This window comes from Heterocephalus glaber, unplaced genomic scaffold, assembly GCF_053883595.1.
Source record: "Heterocephalus glaber isolate CG9 unplaced genomic scaffold, H.glaber_assembly_v1.0 deba00001608, whole genome shotgun sequence".
Taxonomy (NCBI): domain Eukaryota; kingdom Metazoa; phylum Chordata; class Mammalia; order Rodentia; family Bathyergidae; genus Heterocephalus; species Heterocephalus glaber.
Window position 1 is genome coordinate 8,378,270 of NW_028258379.1, and position 12,764 is coordinate 8,391,033.

Here is a 12,764-nt window from a genome sequence, read left to right on the forward strand (position 1 = left end):
AAGGAAATGGCTCCCCCCATCTGGAGGCAGACAGCACGGAAAGGAAGTCAAAGAAACAGGTGCCAGGCTTGGTCTGTGGAATCTCTTCCCTAATGGATGAGAAGATGAGGAAACAGTATGTAACAGGATGCTTATGGATATTTATGGAAAATGCCACGTCGTGAGGAATCACAGTCAGGAATAAGGCTGGAGAAGTGAGCATCCCCGAGGACCTCCAATAGACTAAAGTGGCAGAGCCAGAAATATTTACAGCCCAGGCTCTGAGAGGGGTTGGTCATTTAGTGGTGGGAGCAGGCGGCCTAAACTCCCACAGGCTTGGCCATCACGGCTCAACAAGGAGGAAGGATGAGAAAAAAAAAGGTGTGCCTTCTGACCAAGAGGGGATGGCAGATTCCTGAGGACCCCTGAGGGTTGGCCGGAAGGGAAAGGAGGAAGGACCAGACACAGGGCCTGGTTGTCAACCAGCATGAGCAACTCTGAGTCCCCACTCTTCCCAGTTTCCTTCTTTAAAAAACAACACCTTAGATTCCATTGCTATGCACTGCATTATTTTCTCTTTTCCTGGTGAGCATTTGTATATGTTTCCAATTTTAAAATGTCAGATCAAAGCAGCCATAGGGATTAACAAGTAAATTAATGTTCAAGAGTGGCTGCGTCATTTCCCAGATCCAGTGGAGGAACAAGGCTCTCCTAGGGTTCAAAGAAACATCCAGATACTGGAAGTGCCTCCAGGCACCGTGCAGCCTCCCAAGGGGCAATGGGTCCCCCCACGTTACACAGAGATGCCACCCACCAAAAGGTACCCCGCTCCTCCTGAGGACAAACAACTTCATCCCACGCCCACAGCCCTTCTGGATTTCAGAGTCATGCAGGGATTGAGCCATGGGCCAGGGCCAGGTAGGGCAAGAAAGGCACTCACTTCAAGTACAAAATTTAAAAGGATGTCCAAAAAATTTAGGCATCAAGAGAAATGATATTTTAATGCAACATTTTAAAAAAATCAAAGCAGCAAACCATGGCCAAGGACTGCGGCCGTAGTGGGGCCAGGGCCGGGATTCGGGGGAGACCAACACGGCAGGCTCCCCTGTGAGGTTCTGTGATGTGTGCTGAGTCTGAAGACCTGTTCCACCTCGCTACCAACAGTGGCTCTGATGAGAAACATACACAGCACCACAAGCCCTTATTCCAAACCCTTGGAGTTTAGAACATTTTAGGTTTCTTAAAGAGCACATACTGTAAATTACATAAGCCCTACATCAGGGCTGGGGCAGGACCCCTTGTCAAACATCATAACATTTCTGCAGTGCCATCTGTGCATGCTCACACCTGCTGTGGGAACAGATCATCATGGTCTTGCTAGGCCATGTCAAGCTCTTGCTCCCTAGTTAAAAGAAATGGTTTGGGTTTTAGAATTCTTCTAATTTCCACTTCTGTCATTGCCAAAAAAAGACAGTGGGCCTTACTAACATTACATTAGGTCTCAGAGGGAAAAGGCAGCAGATCAGACCTCAAAAGGTTTTCTTTTTGGATTTGGTTTTTTGAGACTGGGTCTCACTATGTAGTTCAGGCTGGCCTCAAACTCACAGCAATCCTCCTGCCTCAGCCTCCCAAGTGCTGGGACTACAGGTGTGCACCACTAGACCCAGCCTACATCTACATTTTAAAAACAATGAAACCAAGGTTGAGAGCCCAACGGCTTTGCCTAAATTAACAATGGGCAGTTGGTGGCATGAGCTGCACATTTGCTGCCCTTTGCATAAGCGTATGTGATAAATACAACTTAGTGACAAAATGGCCAGAGGACTTAAAAGCCCTAGCAGGAGTGGTTTTAGTCAAACACACCTTTGCAGCAGGGATGGGCAAGGGATTTAGCTCAATGGCACAGTGGCTGCCTGGCAAGCATGAGGTCCTGAGTTCGATCCCCAGTACCAAAAACAACAATAACAACAACAACAACACCCCCAACAAGTGGGGATGAGCTCTGGCTCAAAAAATTTACAAAGGACTCAAGAGGTTACACAGCGAGGCAGATGACAGCCCTTCGGGCAGGACAGCACAGTAAGACAGGGCGGGTGTGTGGATGGCAGATTTCTTGTATGGGTGGATTCAGCTCTGGAAAGGAGTTGTTAGGGGACAAGAGAAGATAAGTTTGGAATAGGAAGGAAAGCCAGGCTTGGTGGCACGGGCGTGTAATCCTAGCACTTGGGAAGCAGAGGCAGGAAGATCACCTCAAGTCCCAGGCTACATAGTGAGTTCAAAGCCAGCCTGAATTACATAGTTCATACGAAGGCTATCACAAAAAAAAAAAAAGAAAAGAAAGAAAGAAAGAAAGAAGTAAAAGCAATGCATGGAGAGCTTGACTGTTAGACTGAAGAAACTACAATTGCCCAGCACTCCTCTACTCCCAGCACCCAGGAGGCTGAGGCAGGAGGATTGTGAGTTCAAAGCCAGCCTGAACTACATAGCAAGAACCTGGCTCAAACAAACAAATAAGCAAACCATCAAAAAGAACCTCCGATCGCCTCCTAAGGCAGCATTTCCCAATCACTTATGTGCCACCTTCATGACTTGGCCTGGCTGCCCACCACCCTTGTGGGAAGTGACAGAGGGTAGGGGTTTAAAAGTGTTCACACTGGGCTCAGATGGCTTTCATTTGAATCTAGGCTCTGATGCCAACTGTGTGACCCTGGACAAGCTGCTTAGCCTCTCTTTGCCTTGGTTTACTCATTTATAAAACAAAGATAATTCAAATAACACCCTCAGGAGGATTAAATAGAGACAATATTTGCATACTAAAAACAGTACCTGGCAGCAGCCATACCTGGGACTCTATGGGGCATTGATTTCAGGAGACCCCAAGGATAATGAGATTCACAGATATCCAAGTCCCTCATATAAAATAGGGTATCTGCATATAACCTAGGTGCATCCTCCCCTTTGTGTTAAATCACCTCTGAGTTACTTATAAGACTTACTACCGTGTACATGCCCTGTAAATAGTGTTATACTACACTGTTAGGGAAAAACGTCAAGGAAAAGGTCTGCACGCACTCAGTAAGAAGCCAGTCTTTTTCCTGAATATCTTCAATCTGTGGTTGGTTGAATCCACAGATACAAAATTTGAATCACAGGTACAGAGGACTGACTATATAAGAACTCAATAAAGCTTAGTTTTGTTTTCATTACTCTTTTCATTAAGGTCAGGTTTTTCGTCAAATACATAGTGTAGCCTTATCCTAAGCAATAAAATCTATGACATCATGGACTTCTTGTGACAGTTATGGCTTTGGTGATATACATATAACAAGATATTAAGTCAAAAGCCTTACCTAAGGTGCAAAGATACACCAGTGTAATGCTGCCCAGTGTGATACTCGACAAAGTGCAAGCTCCTCTCTCACAAACAGGAACAGTGTAAGTGGGCAGAGCTTGGAGGAGCAGCTTTGCAGAAGACTTTGGGGGGTGCCACTGGTGGCACCTCTGATTTCACTCTACCTCCACTGAGAATCTGCCTCGAGGACAGGCTGGTGAACGGGTGCAACAGGACCAATCTGCAGACTTGATTATCTGTCCCCTGATGGGGAGGTCAGGGTGGACTGGTGTCCAGCCACTGTCTGAGACATCAGAAGCTGACACAGACTGGCCATCAGCTGCTGCAGGAGCAAGGGAGCCCTCTGAGTGCAGAGTCAGCCTGCAGTCTCAGGTTTACTGCATCCAGGAGATGTGACTCGTTTTGGGGACAAATGTGGGCCACATGCAAGAGAGGGATGGCAGGCCCTGGCCAACAGACAGAAAGAAGCACCTTAGTGGAAAGAGGGTAGAGATAAACTACTAGATCTCAGGGGCTGAAGAGCAGCAGTGATCTAGAAGAGAGGATAATTTACTCTTTTCAAGACAATAAGGAGTGAAGATCCCAGTATTTGTGGGAGGGGTCTCTGAGAAAACCATGAACGTGGCCACGAGAGACAGATTGAGCAAAAAATATGTGCAGGGTCCAGGAAACCAGAAGCTGGCAGACAGCAGCACTTCCCTGAATATCTTCTCCTGTCAGTTCAGTGACAGAGAAATGGATGTACACACTACTGAGCTGAGACCATGTTTGTGATTTAAAGTGACCACAAGACCTCCTGCTGCCTGTGAATGACCAGAAAAAGTTATGAAGCCTGACTGAGCTTTCATCCCAGGACAGGGAAAGAACTTCTCCCACTGAATAAACATAAAAGGACAGTGGAATACAAAATTAAGTTGCTTCCCAAGGAATCATGTGTCTTTATGTTCAGAAACATAGCTGTTCAAATGGAATGTTTGTCCCTGTACCAACTAAAACCATCTCCCAGACCCCCAGTAGTATGGTAATCACCATTAGGGACAACTGGTCCATTGCAATATGGAGCTAAGAAAATGGTAAGATGGGCAGGGACAGGAATGATTGGTTTGGTGGTGTCAGTGGAAATTTGTTTGCTCTTCAACCTTGAATTTTGTTAAATGAAAACAGAAGGTGTCTATCAATGAATGAGAGAATCCATGGGTCCTTAACAAGTGGTTTTGTTCAAAAAGAACTCAAGACAGCCTAGTTCCATAAACAAAGGAGCCAAGACCTTTGGGTTCTTAGGCTGAGTTTAGGATTTGGCTTTGCCCTTTCAGGTAGATAGGGCAGTAAAGGAGGCATGTTCTTACCAACACTGCATCACCTAGAAGCCACCAACCATGGGTGGCAACAGGGGAGGTAGAATCCTAGGCTGAATGTGCAGAATGTGAAAAATATACCAAACATACAACTTTACTGCTGCCTTTACTTGAAGCTTTTGCCCCAGGGATGGTGAGAGGATGAAAGGGAGGTGAGGGTCACATTTTAAGATAAAATACAGGGGATGCTCCCTGTGGTATAAGAAATAGTGAGCGTAAAGGTACACAAACACTGCCTCTCAGCTGTCCCTCAAACGAGTCAGAGGAGGAATGACTGGACCAAGCCCCCTTTCACAAGAATGGTCTTACTACAGCTCTGACTCTCCCCCTTAACTTCCAGTGTGGCTTCTTTCTCCTTCAACTCCTCCTCTCCCTCACAGCTCTGATCTTCCACACTTCCAGATCAGCTGTGTTATTTATTGCCTAAGAAAGGCCACAATCAGCCAGACAGAGTCTATTTCATCATCCAGCATAACTACTGGACGGAAGGTTACCGAATATCCTGTCCACATTCTTGTTTCATTGGTAGGGAAATCAAAAGCCAAAGCACTCATGTTCCATGCCCAGAGTCACTAAGCTAAGATAAGAACCCAAGTGTCTTGACCCCCAGCACACGGGTCCATTACACAGCATCATACTAACCCTAAGAGGAACCAGCTCACCTCCCCTAGGCCACCACCCCAACCCTTGTTTATTGCAGAATGGTAGGAGAGGCCTAGAGCTAACTTGCCTGGAACAAACAATGAACTAGCTGGTTAGTTTGAATGGAGTAATCAGTGGCCAGAAATACTTTCTCAGAAGAATAGGGTCGTCTCATGCTTTCTCTACTTTGCAGAGAGTCCTGGGACCCAAGTCACAAGCAGGGCTCCCAGCTGCAATATAATGATGGACAGGAGAAGGCACAGAAACTAGAGGATGAAGATTGGAGTCAAGAATCTGCAGGGCCGGGGATTTAGCTCAGTGGCGCCGAACATGCCTCAAAAGCACAAGGTCCTGAATTTGATCCCAGCTACAAAAAAAAAAAAAGCCTGTAAAGAGCTGGGCATGGTAGCGCATGGTTCTAATTCCAGCACTTGGGAAGTTGAGGGAGGAAGATTTTGAGTTCTGGGCTAGCCTGGGCTACACAGTGAGACCATGCCTCAAAAACCAAAAAGAAGGAGGAGGAGAAAGAGGAGGAGAAGGAGAATCTGTAAAATAAGCGGCTATAACTAGTGGCAGTAGGGTAACATTTGAAAAAAAAAAAAATGCTGCCCAAGAGCCTGTTAGGCAAGAGGAAATTTTTTGGCAACAAAATAAAATGGGGTTTATGGGGAACATTCCTATGCCAAGCAGAAAGCCTGCTCCCCTTACAGTAACTCACAGGCCATCTGGTCTACTTCCCCACTGCAGGGTACAGACCTCTCTCTCCTCCTGAACATTCATCAGAATGCTGGCTTCAAATAAGAATCCATACTTCCAACCTCCCTGAACTAGCTGTTTAATCCACATCAATTCTCCTTCTTATATGTTAACTACCTCCACTTTTGCTCTCTCCCCTACATGTTCCTTCATCCAATCCAAGGCTATAGAACACAACAGAATCAGATGGGTCTTAGTTCAAATCCCAGATTGGATGCCAAATAGCTGCATAATATGTATAATCACTTTATCTTGTAGAGGTTTAGTTTTTCTAACTATATAGAAGGGTAATTTTAAAAAACACATTACAGGCTGGCCTACAACTTGCTGTGTAGTCCAGGCTGGCTTCAGACTCAAGATCCTATTTCCTCAGCCACCCAGGTGCTGGAATTACAGGGATATACCACCATACCCAGGTCAAAATGGGGATAATTAATAGCAGCTATCTCATTGCTACAAGAGAAGGACAGTGACATAAAATGCTTAGCCTAATGCCTGGCACTTAGTAAGCATTCAATAAATGGTGGCTGTCAGCTGTTGTTCAGCTATGATAACTGAAGCCACCAAAACTCCATTTGCAGAATTAAATCTCAGAGGTCTAAAATGAGCCAGCCAAGGTCATTCAAGTGAGTGAGTCAGAAAGGGAGCCCAGCTTTCCTGATTCCTGAAACGGTTGCCATCACTAGCTCTCATACAAACAGTATCATTGCCCAATGTCCTAAAAATCTGGGTATCTGATCACATCAAAGTACCATAGCTGATGATATAATGAGCACTCATGTGCGCTAGGAACCATGCAGGCATATGAGAGCTTGAAGGTGTCCACGAGTCAGTAGAAGAATACCTCATTCCTTATGGCAAGCAAAAATCCAATACAGGACCAAAATGTGGAACTGCTGCTTATGGTGCCAAGTGGTAACACTATTTTTTGTTCCTGTTTGTTTTAAGAGGGTGGGTAAAAGATCAATGCCCTAGTTGCCTCATGAACTGGCTTGGGAAAGGTTTTTGATTGGGAACAAGAGGAAGGGAGATCCTAAGGACCAGGGACTAAAATGGAGTCTGGCCAAGGGTAAAAGCAATGGGGATGGCCAGTGGGCTAATACTAGGACCCTGTCAGCACCCCAAAGAATGGCAGTTATGGTCTCGACGGTGGGCTTCTTGCTGCACCAAGGCCTGACTCTCCACTGACTGTGCAAGCAGCAAAACTAGAGTCCAAGGAAGCACATTTTATCTCAAAGCATGAATCATCCTTCAGAAGTCCAGAAAAGAATCCCCTCTTTGTGGCCCTTCAACTTCCTTCTTGGTTGGCATCCCTAGCCCCTGAGGGCTGGTGTCAAGGCCTCACTAAAAGTCAGGGTGAGTGACCTTTCAGATGGAAACGAACCAGTCCAGAAGCTCATGTGACAGGGGTGCCTCTTAAAAACTGAAACAACGAATGAATGAACCAGCTAGAAGGCATTCATCATTCAAGTCCAACTGTGAAAGCAGTTAGAAGTAGATGATCCAGTGTGTTCTGAATGTGGGAGGAGAGGAGAGGAGAGGGGAGGAGGGGAGGGGAGGGGAGGGGAGGGGAGGGAAGGGAAGGGAAGGGAAGGGAAGGAGGGGATTGGCGGAAAGTGGTCTCTCCAGTTGTGTCCTTGTATCCATATCTGCCTGTGTTAGATGGCAGGTCTTGTATAATGCCATGTCCAGAGGAAGCAACCTGAAGACCCAAGTCTTGCCCATGTAGATGGTTTACCCTAATTTCAATGCCACTGCCTCCTTCCACAACACCAGTTACAGTGGGACCCTGGAGCCCTGAAAGGATCTCAAATTCCCTGGAAGCCCACAGAGTAAAGGATAATGGGGGGGCTGGGTGTTCAGAAATGGGAACTGGCGATGACTGTAGTTATTGTTCAAATTGCCAGACTAAATTGTGCAGAAGCATCAACATCAGAGGAGGTCAGAAAGTTTCCTTTCAGTACTATCCTTTGAAGGTGCAGGGAGCCAATATCACTCTGTGACCTTGGCCCCACTAAATGTACACACAGGGAGTTGACTGATGTTAGCACAAACATGGAGTTGGGCCTTAGAGCAGAGAGGGGGGTGTTTAGCCTGCAGGCTGAGGTATGTGAGCAAAGGGCAGAAGGCTTTGCTTTTCATCTTGGGCATGTTCGGGTTATTACTCAGCCTCAGGTCCATCTATGGCTGTGTGTGCCAGGTGTAGAAACCACTTCCTCTCCAATAAATCACAGCAGCATGTAGCATCCCACAGCTCTAAGTCTGAGGTGAATGTACCTCTTGAACCAAACACATAGGTACCTAAATTCTCTGCATGAATCTATCTCATAATGGAAAACTATACGCTGTGGTAGGAAAGGCAAATTCTCCCAATACACATTTTCTCATTTTCTCTCTCTCTCTCTCTCTCTCTCTCTCTCTCTCTCTCTCTCTCTCTCGCACACACACACACACACACACACACACGCATGCACACACACCCCACTCAGTGTGCTGACTCTTGGGGTGACTCAGTTTCCCTAAAGGGAAACCATAACCAAAAATGCCTCCCCCTTCCCCTTCCCCCAAATAGGCTTGTACTTGACTTTCCAAATACAAACCTTCTGGTTTCTGAGAAGGGTAGAGTAGAGAGACAAGAAGAAAATTTAGCCAGAAAGGCTGGATTTCTTCCTACCAGAACATCAGAATCTCTTCTCATATTCCCTCTTCGGCCAGGTATTGCCACAAAGGGAGCTGAGAGTTTGCCAAAACAGGAATTATCCATGCCTTAAAAGGAATGTTACTGAAATAAAAAACTAAAACCCAAAACCTCCTTGCCTGTAATTTGAGGGTGGCATGAGCAGGGAGGAGGGGAGTGGAGGTACATACACTTGAGAGCTTTGGGTTAGGGGAGGGTTAGCTATCCCTTTCCTCCCTCAAGGGCAGCCAGGTCTGATACGGCAGGTGCTGAGGCCAGGCTGCCTCACTTTGCTGCCCTTACCCAGGTCTCCCCTTTGGACCTCAGAGGGCCCAACAACACCAGAGACCCTTCTCACATCTTAGATGTTGCCAGCATCCTGGACCCCTCCCAGGACAAATCCTACCGGGGAGGAGCCCTGAGACATCCTGGGAGCAGAGGTAAACAGAAAAAAAACCCAATGCCTGTGCACCCCAGCAACAGCTTTTCTGACAAAACTATACTTTTAAAACCAACACTGAGCATTCTCTATCACAGAAGCTGTAATTTAGCCCTGTCCTGTAAAATGACACCTTTCCCTTTAGAAACAGTATGCAAATCTGATACAACTGAAATGCACACAGTATAAGGCTCACTAACTCATTTGCTATCGTTCATTCAAGGACTCAAGGCTCTTAAATCACTTTATAAATGTAAAATTTCATACCTCATCACTTTCACAGAGGGAGTCAAGGGAGTATCATTTTCCCTGCTTACAGTCTGTACATCTGAGGAACAGTCAGTCCCTGGAAAAGCCCACTTTTCACTACTGGGGCTGGGGAGGTCAGGCCTCTATATTATCTGCAGCTATGAATAAACAGCTTGTGATAAACCCAACAGGGGATTAGCAATAATCAACCCTGCCCAGTTACAGGGAAAAGTTCATAGGAGTGGAGCTGGCTAGGCTGTCTAGACCTTGCACCTGACTTTAGCCGTAAGTTCCAGGGACATAGCTCTAAAACCCAGGGCCTTTTACTTTCTCTTGCTACCCTTACTGGTCTTGGAATCTCTCTCACTCCTGTACTTTTTGCTGTTATTGTTGCTGTTGTTGTTGTTGTACTCAGGGTTTGAACCCATGGCCTCATGCATGCTAGGTAAGCAGGCTAGCACTCAGTTACATGCCCAGTCCTTTTATGTTGAGAAAAGGTCTTGCTAAGTTGCCCAGGCTGGCCTTGAACTTGCAATCCTCCTGCCTCAGCCTCCTGAGTACCTGACACTGCAGGCATGTGCCTCTATTCCCAACTACCTCTGTACTTTTTAAGGGGCCTAAGTCAATACTCAATATTGTGTCATTTCTCTCCAAGGATGACCCCTTCCTCCAAATCTCCATCTCCAAACATTAAGCCTCCAGGAAGAATAGCCTCATCTCACCCCACCCCTTCATGTCTCCAGAGAGAAGTGTCCTGGCAGGTCCACGTCAGCCCAGCCTCCTAGATCATTAGCTCACTCACGGAGAGGCAGGACAGTCCAGCTGAAGTCTGGAGCCATCCATCTCCACAGGCAAGCAGATGTCGCTCTGCCTTCTGACCAGGGAAAAAACTTGAGCTCCCAAAGGGCTGTCCTGTCCCAGGATGGGAGCCAGCTGGGAGCTGGAGCCACCTCATTCCTGGAGATACAGGTCGGGGACTGGGGACCTGGAGCTTGGGTCATATGTTTTCTAGAGAGAAAGACACTGTAACACCCAGGGCGGGCCATTCAGGTCATGGTACAGTGAAGAGAATCCTACGCTTTCCCATGACCCAAGTCTGAAGGCCACAGCAGCAGTCCATTTGTTACTGGGGTGCTGAAAACACATGGCATGGGCCAGCAGAGACCCCCAGTGTTACACTGGGACCACTCCCCAGGGTCCTGCTCTTGACTTCTGGGAAGAGACTGGAAGCAGTCTGCGAACAGCCGCCCAAGGCAAGCTCTGCCTGTGGCAACCAAACATAACCCCAGAAACCCTGGAGAAAGAAAGGCAAATGAGTCAGGGCAAGAAGGGTGAGCGGTCAGGTTTGGACTGGGCAGAGAGGGAGGGAAAGGAAGACACCTGCAAAAGACGCCAGTGTCTCCTGCCCTTGCCGGGACTGGGGATGCTCCCCATCCCAGTCCAGCGTCTCCCACCAAGGACCAGGGATCAGGGAGGCCAAGTGAAGAGCTGGCAGCCAGGGACAGGCCACTGCCTGGATTTGGGGCTGGGCACGGACCTGGGGAGAGGAGAGCACCGAGGTGTGCAGTCCACCATCACCCAGTGTATCTTTTTTTCCATGCACCCCGGGGAGAAAGCAACAAGGTGGTTTGGAGGGATCCCCTCTCCTTCAGCAAAGTCTTCGGTCTCAAACTCAGGAGGTCCATGGTTCCACTCCCAAGCCCGCCTTCCCCAGGTTCGACCCAGACTGGCGCCCCCCTCTGTCCTCCCAAGGCGGCCTCCAGTGTTCTCTCTGCCCAGGGGAAGAGGTGTCAGCCTTCCGCTGCCCGAGATCCCCGCTGGACACTTCCCCCTCGCCTAACCCAGGCACCCCTTTGTTTCAGGCGGGGAAAGTTGCCAATGTGCACCCCTTTCCCCAACACGCCCCCCTCCGCGCCCATCCCCCTCAGAGAACCCGAGCCCGGGCGCACCATCTCCTCTGCGGCTGGCGCTCGAGCCCGGGCAGCCGCCTCGAAACCGAAAGCAAAGAGGAAGCGGGATCCGGCGGTGTCCCCACGCCGGCTGTCCCCGTCTTGCTCATCACCGCACCCACCACCCGTGTCCCAGCGCTCGGCGCTGCCCGCCGAGCTCGACCACCTCCGCCGGCGGCGGAAAGGCCTCTCTGCGGGCATCGGGGCACCTACCGGAGCGGGGCCGGGCCGGGCCCGCGGGCAGGGCAAGACCGGGCAGGGCCCGCCGCCGGCCGGCCGCAGGTGCGGCCCGGAGCGCAGTCTCCCCACGGCTCCCGCTCCTCCTCCCGCGCGGACTCGGGGCGCTCTCCTGCGCCGCCCGCTCCCCGCCCCCACGCCGGCGCCCGCCCCCCTCCCGGCCCGTGGCCTCCCGTGCCTCCCCGCGCCGCCGCCCGCCCGCCCGCGCCTACACCCGCATCAGGGGTCGGCGCTCGTCGCGGCGGCGCCCGGGCCGAGGGGCTGCAGCCGCCGCTGCCGGAGAGGAAGCGAGCCCTCGGCGGCGGCGGCGGCGGCGGCACTCACCCATAGTACGGATGCGGTGCAAACTGCACATGCTCGCGTCTGACAGGCGCTGCCTTCCGCCCTGCTTAACTCCTGCGCGCCCGCCAGAGCCGACCTGGCTGCCTCCCGTCGTCCTGGAGCCAGGAGTCGGCCCTGCCCCAGACACCTAGAAGCGCCTCAGCCCTGGCAGTGCAAGTGGCAGCGGTGCAGGGCTCCTCGGCCTCTCTGCACCCTCCAGCGCCCCTCCCCACTCTTCCTACATTTGAGGCTGTGGGAGTTGTGGGACCGCGTGTACCGCATCCACTGTGGGTATCACGCAGGCCCAGGCTACCCGAGGCCCACCTGGTATTGCAAAGCCACTGTGACCCCAGCATTGCGGCCATTGTAGTCCATTCATTGAAACAGCTGTATCCGTTTGTTATTATTCCCATTGCCAAGACAGAGAAACAGAGGCCTATGGAAGTTTAAGGAATTGATTTGCCTAAGCAAGGCCTGACCCTGCAAAGTCCACAATTTAATTTATTCTGCAAAGATTGAACAAGAGTATGTTCAGAGGTCAACCCAGATTCTTCTGTCGGGAGGTAGAAATAAGGATGTCATCTGGAAAGTCAGAGATTCCAGAATATGGAAGTAGGAAATCAGTGGCAGGACACCCTGACTTGAGATTGGCCCCTCCAACTGGTCCTGGGTCCTGGCACAAAGGCTGAGTGGGGAGTAGGAATGAAATCCTCCATTCCTCTGCCAAGGGTCCAGGCACTGGGCACATTAGCCACAAGGAAAGGACATTTCAAAACAAATTTACCATGCCATGTGACATTTTAGAGTC

At 49.5% G+C, this 12,764-nt stretch overlaps 1 protein-coding gene across 2 annotated transcripts in view; it reads right to left on the minus strand.

Moving 5' to 3' along the window:
• Positions 1-11,981, minus strand: part of Tmem229b (transmembrane protein 229B) — a 44,327-nt gene extending 32,346 nt beyond the window's left edge. The window contains exon 1 of one of the 2 annotated variants that reach the window (XM_004837359.4): positions 11,960-11,981. The gene's annotated coding sequence lies outside the window, so the exon portion shown is untranslated. Of the gene's footprint in view, positions 1-11,611; positions 11,742-11,959 lie in introns of those variants that run through there. The other variant, XM_087195297.1, reaches the window with a different exon arrangement.
• Between the last annotated feature and the right edge of the window lie 783 nt (positions 11,982-12,764).